At 33.0% G+C, this 7,574-nt stretch overlaps 1 pseudogene; it reads right to left on the bottom strand.

Moving 5' to 3' along the window:
• Positions 1 to 4,789: 4,789 nt before the first annotated feature.
• Positions 4,790 to 7,057, bottom strand: LOC109497297 (annotated as a pseudogene).
• Between the last annotated feature and the right edge of the window lie 517 nt (positions 7,058 to 7,574).

Below are 7,574 nucleotides of genomic sequence, written 5' to 3'. Positions count from 1 at the left end.
ATGAACTTAAAATCATACATCTTTCATAAGAAAAGATAGGAAAATATGTGACCTTGGCTTAGACAAAGATTTCTTAGGTATAATTCAAAAAGCACAATGAAAAATAAAAAGAAAAGCTGGACTATATCAAAATTAAAAACTTCAGCTCTTCAAAAGAAAATAAAAGAAAATAAAAAGAAAATAAAGAAATAAAGAAAATAACAAGAAAATAAAAAGACAAGCCACAGACTAGAAGAAAATATATTTTCAAAACACACAATTGATGAAGGACTTACATATGGAATATATAAAGAGTTAGCAAAATGCAATGTAAAGATTTAAACAGACAACTTCATGAAAGAAGATATATGGATTGCAAATAAGCAAATGAAAGATACTGCTTTCCATGGCCAAAGTCCAGGTTCTAAAATGATCTGGCCATTGGCAAACTATTCCATCTGCTTGCACCAGGTTCCTGTTGCCACATTGCTTCCAAAAACACTGGAGTAAGAATAATTTTCCCCCTCTGTTCCATTGATCCTTTCTCATTTTAAAAGATAAAACTGAATAAATAGTGACATTATTAATCATAGGTTTAATGGATTTTCAGTATTCCTGAGTAGTAAAATATAAGGTGAAGTGTTTATTATTAGTAGTATAATTTCTTGGGTTTATACCAAACAAGTGTTCAAAATTCAAATTAAATACAATATATCAGAATTTTCTTTCAGAAAATGCATGTTTGTCTTATTCAAGGAAAAAAAATCAATCTCAATTCATTTTGGTTTAAACAAAGTTGATGGCACCTAAAGAATAGTATGATCTGGAAACATTCTGACTCTGCCAGGACTTCATCAGTGGCGTGAGAGATAAAGATTCATGAATGTTAATGGTAGATGATAAAACAAATTCTTCTTCTCCCTGATTCAAAGAGGGATGATAGGGATGGTGGTCAAACAACTTAGGAAATGAGGAACCATATTAAAATCATGTTAATAAAGAATCACTAACGCTGAGGAAGCAAAACATTTCAAAACTCAATAAAATTGAGTATTTGAAAACATCTGTAAAACATTTCCTGAAAAAACTAAACCCAGGTCAATGACTTTGGACTTAGGAAAAAAAAGTGGAAAAAGCTACATTAGTATCAAGTAACATGTTCAAGCAAAGTAAGATGATAAGGTCTTAAATTAACTATTCAGTCACATGAATTTTATAACAGATCTTACTCCCCAAGAGTGTATTGATTATATAGGAATAGCCATAAATAAAACACTAATAATTGTTACTATGATTTAATATGTACTATTTCAAAATAAATTATTATATACAACTGTAGTAACTAAGTAACAAAATATCAGAAAATAGAACAACTCAATCTTGTATGCCATAAAAATGTAAGATGAAGTATTATTCATTCAAAATTTATAGTACATAAATTTCTAAAATACAGAAACTGATCATAACTGTGTTTGATTTCAACATAAATTTTAAATTATTTACTGTATTTTTATCTCCAAAGTTTTTATTTGAAAATTTAAAAGAAATAAAAAATCATCCTAATGTTCTGGTTGTTTTATTTGCTAATAAAAAGTTGTTATGAATAAGATTTTCAACACCTAGGTTACACATTCAATGGGTACTCAGCATAATTTTACTTTTAAAACATAGTGAAGAGAAATGAGATTATTTTTCCTAACCAAAGCATTTATGTGTATAGCATAGAGTCTCTTACATTTGTGTGCATATTTTAAACTTGTGATTTTTCTGCATATACATGCTAAACTTTTGTAATTACCTGTTTTATTTTCTGGAAAAATCTACCTAGCATCAGTTTACTTCTTTATTTTATCAGCCTTTTTTCATTTCACAAATTTCTGACAGAACTGTGTTTAATTCTAGGTCAAGTCCTTTGTAAACTAAGACAAAATAGTCTTTACTATTTAATAGTTTGCTATCTAGAGAGGGGAGAAACATTTAAGAAAGAAAAAAAATATATATATATATATATACTGTGAAAAGTTTTTTTATGAAGTGACAGATGTTTGACATCCACATATTTGAATAATTTGTCATACTTAAGCCATTCATTAAAGAAGAAATAGGGGCTCCTGGATGGTTCAGTTGGTTGAGTGTCCCACTTTTGATTTTGTCTCAGGTCATGATCCCAGGGTTGTGGGACTGAACCTTGCCTCAGGGCTTAAGATTCTCTCTCTTTGTCTCACTCTCTCTCACTCTCTCTTTCTCTCAAATAAAAATTAAAAAAAGAAAACATAAAAAAATGAAATAGAATACTACTCAAAGAATAAATTCACCCAATCAAGTCTAAATAATAACTCCAATGGTAGTCAGAATTAAGCTCTATATTTAGAACTAAGGCTAAATGAAATTATAGTAAGCAGTATAAATATTTTAAAAGTAACTTGAAATACTATACAGCTTCCAAATTACTAGAATGGGACACAAAAGAAAAAGGGCAGTCTAGATTCTCCATGAGAGAAAAACAATGGAGAAGATGCAGAATCAATAACATTATAAATAAAATACTATTTAACTGAGTATAAATGAAAATGAGTTAAAATCCTATAAAAAAAAAACTCCTCTCTTAATCCTTGAAGAACTAAAAATTGACATGAAAATACACAGAGAACAATGATAATAAAATAACTATGTAGTAGGACCTATGAAATCACACTAAATCATTTAATGGAAAATTCACTGCTTTAAATTGTCACTTTACTAGGTAAGAAATTAACATGAAAGGATTAAGAAGGATATCTATCAGCATCCTTCACCATATTAACAAATGAAAGGAAAAATCAGTTATACAACCACATCCATGAAATTACTGCAAATTTAAAGGACCATTTTGTTTCTAAGTTTTGGGAGGGGGGTGGAAAAACAGGCAGAAAGAGAATCCCAAGCAGGCTCCACACTACTGGTGCAGGGCTCAACACAGGGCTGGCTGGATCTCACCACCCATGAGGTTGTAAACTGAGCTGAAATCAAGAGTTGGATGCTTTATCCGACTGAGCCACCCAGGTGCCCGTAATTTTTTAACAAGAATTACTAGCAACTACTTGGAATGAATTATAAGTTTTGATTTCTTCTCCTGTGTTTACTTCTTTTATAATTTTCTATTTTCATTTTCTTAAATTCATTTTGTTGCATTGAAGTACCTCTGTATATTTTTTTCAGGAATATTCACAGTTAAAAAGCTTTCTTAGTCTTTGAAAACCTGAATATTTCCATCTTCTTAGTTCATTGAATTATTTAGTATAGAATTATAAAATCAACTTATATCTCCCAAAAGAAAGAGTTGTACCTATTGCTCTGTTGTTATAAGCAATACATTGATCATTTAAAAAGACTAAGATAGGGGCTCCTGGGTGGCTCAGTCAGTTAAGAGCCTGACTTCTGATTGGGTCATGATCTCACTGTTCTTGGGTTCAAGCCCCATGTTGCCTTCTGGCTCTGTGCTGACAGCTCAGAGCCTGGAGCCTGCTTCAGAATCTGTGTCTCCCTCTCTCTCTGTCCCTCCCCCACTCATGCTCTGTCTCTGTCTCTCAAAAATAAATAAATGTAAAAAAATTAAAATAAATAAGAAGACTGAGATATATACACATATACACATACATATATATTAATGTGTGTGTGTATATATGTATATATATATATATATACATATATACACACACACTAATCATTGTGATTTGCTATAGTAATTTTAGATGGTATTGTAAGAATAAAATGTTTTCTTCTGTTCTTAGTTTGCTAAGAGATTTTTGGTCATGTTATATTTTTATTATTTCTTGATTTATTGGTATTTAAAAATATTGAGGTATAACATAAAGTGTTATGTTAGCTTTAGGTACATGCTATAATGATTCAGCAATTTTATTCATTATTCAGTGCTCACCATGATAAATGTATTCCTAATTCCATTTATTTATTTCATTCATCTCTCACTCTCCTCTCCCCTGGCAACCACAAGTTTTTTCTCTGTATTTAAATTCTGTTGTTTTCTTCGTCTTTTTTTGTATGTTTGCTTATTTTGTTTCTTAAATCCCACATACAAGTGAAGTCATATGGTATTTGTCTGTCTCCATCTGACTTATTTCACTTAGCATTTCACTTATCATTATACCCTCCAGATCCATCCATGTTGTTGCAAATGGCAAGGTCTCATTCGCTTTTTGTGGCTGAAAAATATTTCACTATACACACACACACACATGCACATACACACACACCCTATCCTTTCATTTGTTGATGAAACTCCATACTGTTTTACACAGTGGCTGCACCAATCTGCATTCCCACCAACAGTGCACAAGTGTTCCTTTATCTATACATCTTTGCCAACAGTTGTTATTTCTTGTCTTTTTTATCTTAGTCATTACGACACATGTGGGGTGATATCTCATTGTGGGTTTGGTTTGCATTTCCCTGATGATAAGTGATGGTAAGGATCTTTTCATGTGTCTGTTGGCCACTTGTATGTCTTCTTTGAAAAATGTCTATTCAGATCCTTTGCCCCATTTTTAACCAGATTATTTGTGCTTGGTGTTGAGTTATATAAATTACTTATATATTTTAGATATTAACCCATTATTGGATATATTCTTTGCAAATATCTTCTCCCATTCAACAGGTTCCTTTGTCTTTTTGTTGATAGTTTTTCTCACTGTGAAAAATATTTTTATTTTGGTATAGTCCCAATAGTTTATTTCTGTTTGAGAAAATACATCTAGAAAAATGTTTCTATGGCTGATGTCAAAGAAATCACTGCCTATGTTTTCTTCTAGGAGATTTTTTTAAATTTTTTTAAACATTTATTCATTTTGGAGAGTGAGAGAGACAGAGCATGAGCAGGGGAGGGGCAGAGAGAGAGGGAGACACAGAATCTGTAAGTTATTTCAACTGTAGTTCAAAGAATTACTATTAATTTTATATAATCTGCTTACCTAAGTAAAATTGTTATTTCTATTACTCAGAAGTCTCTATTAATAGTCCACAGACTTATAAGGAGGTGAATTAGAACACAAATTATTTTGTGTAAGGGTGATACCTTGTATGCAAAGGGAGACTGAAATTGAGAGATGCCTTATTTTGCTTCTGATCTGCTTGGTCAGACAAAACAACTGTTTCAATTAAATTTTAAGAGAACTCTACCTGGTAAATGTTTGATTCTAGAGTTTTATTTATTCTATATTGGTCAATTATTTGTCTGATCCATTGTCCACAGAACATAAAAACATCCCTAGACCACTTCTGCTTTTTCCTTGAAAAAATAAGAGGCCCACTGGAATTATAAATGCTGTGGCAGAAAAGATGACCACAAATAAGTAGTCTTAGGTGCAAACAGGTGTTAGAACTGCATGAGGTAAAACACTAGTTTTGACATAAGGAAGAGTGTTAAAAAGATCTTTTTCAACTATTTTCGGACTGCTGTCTAGGATACCCTGACTGGTTTCAATCTCCCTGAAGGAGTCTGAATTTGACACTAGAATTTAAGTAACAGTAGAGGCTTGGCCCATTTATAGTTAATTGTAGGAACTGTGAATTACCGTGAAGTTCAAATATGCCTAGAAGGGGAGATTCAATTGTTCAAAAATGAAGTCTGGTGGTCAATAATCATCTAAGAATGGTAAGCTGGTATACTGTGTTAAATTAAAAAATCAGTAGAAAAAAGTGTTAAATCTAAGAGGTAATTCCAGATGTCATACATATCAAGTAGTTTTTGTTTGTTTTGTTTGTTTTTATGAATTAGGATCTCAAAGGTCTAAATTGTCTTCAAGGCTTCCTATTATAGGTTAATGTTTCCTGAGATTGTTGCCAGCTTCCATGCATAAGAGAAGGCTTGGAATATGTGTTTACTATTATATACCTTCCGAAGATGCTTGTGACTTCTTCCATTCTCTCAAGCTGCAAAATACCTCTCTGTCTTAATAAATGAGTTTCTGTGTATCCTTCCTATACCCAAGCTGATGATAGGGCCCTGTTCCCATTCTTCATCAACTTTATTTTAGGCAATAATCCTAGAATGACACAGGTGCCTCTCTTTCACATTAACTTCCCTTTCACTTCAGAGCCTATATACCTCCTTGTCTACTAGCATCGAAAATATTTCCCATAACTGTTCTGTTCTCAATGCTAGCTTAGCACTGAATCAGATTTGACAAATAATCTTTGTCCTTGAACATGACCTCACCTTTTTTTGGCTTTTTCCCAGGATCTAATTAATATTTATGTTCTGTCATTGTTTCAGATACCACTCCACTTGTGGATTTTTTTTTCATTCTCCACTGCTTTAATTTTGTGAAAAAAATAATTTCAAATATATATTAAACTTAAGCTGAATGAAAATTCTTAATGAAGGTGGTCTGGTGATTTTGTTTACAAAAACATGGTCACTGTTCCTTGGCCTTAAAATGTCAAAAAGGATACCTTAAGTGGCTTTGTGTTTGCATGTGTCAGCACCAGAACATAGGGATTGACTCTGGCATCCACTGTCAGAAGTTCTTCAGCTACCAGAGTGTCAAGTCTCTTAAGGAGATCATTTCAAAGACACCACTTACACAAATTCTTCATCTCTGGATTTGCTTTGAGTCTTACATTTTCAGCATCATCTCCATTAAGTCACTGTGATGAAGTGTGTGTACAATTTGACATACCTGGATCCATACAGAGAGCTGGAGAATACTGAAAAACATCAGCTTCATAGCCAGTTTCATCCTCAAACTCCAGAAGAGTAGCTGATTCTGGGTTTTCATGATCATCCAAGAGAACTGGGGGGTAATTCTAGGCATTAGCCTCCTATGGGCAGTCAGAACTGTTTCCCCAGAATGAGGCACTCATCACAAGTTCTTTTCAGGGGTGAGATAACTGCCATACCATCATTCAACTGCCCTTTTTCTGGTGGTACTTTTTACAGTTCCCAAGTTCTACATTTACCAGTAGGATCCATGTATATTGCCTTTTCAAGCTTGACCCATTTTCCCTCTGAAATGAACTCCTTTGAAATAAAAGCCTGTTTGGTATATTGAGAATTGGTTCTTGGTTTTCCATTTTCAAATCAGTTAGTTTTCAATGTCCTCAAGCAAGAAGTTCATGGCCAGGGTTTGGGGTAAAGGGAAGGTTATACCTTTGGAAAAGAGAATGAAAGAAGAAAAGACAAGTCCAAGGTAACAGTCTCAGAAGGTGCCAGTGTTTCACAGCCCCACCAAACCATTTCAGCCTTCTCTGCAATTTTAAGACAATAAGTTGTGTTGTTTTCAGCCATTGAATTTATGGTGGTAGTTTGTTAAAGCAGCAATTGGAAACTAATGCAGATGGGAAAGGCAATCTTAAGAAGAAGAATCTGCAAAATCAAAGACTTGAGTCATGACCTTTTCAGAAAATGAGGGGGGTGTGGAGTGTTTTGAGTCCATATTCTGGTATAAGAAGGGCTGAGGAAGAGATTCATACCAATTGAGGTAGGAAAGGTTACTTAAAAACAAGACAAAGGTCTTCTGCATTTTTAAAGTAGATTTCTATCTTATAAAATAATTCTGGCAGTAATGAGAAGAAATACTGGAGGTATAAAGACCAAG

Source organism: Felis catus, chromosome A2, assembly GCF_018350175.1.
Source record: "Felis catus isolate Fca126 chromosome A2, F.catus_Fca126_mat1.0, whole genome shotgun sequence".
In the NCBI taxonomy this organism is placed as follows: domain Eukaryota; kingdom Metazoa; phylum Chordata; class Mammalia; order Carnivora; family Felidae; genus Felis; species Felis catus.
Note: the sequence above shows the minus strand (reverse complement) of the source record. Positions and strands in the feature narration are given on the sequence as shown.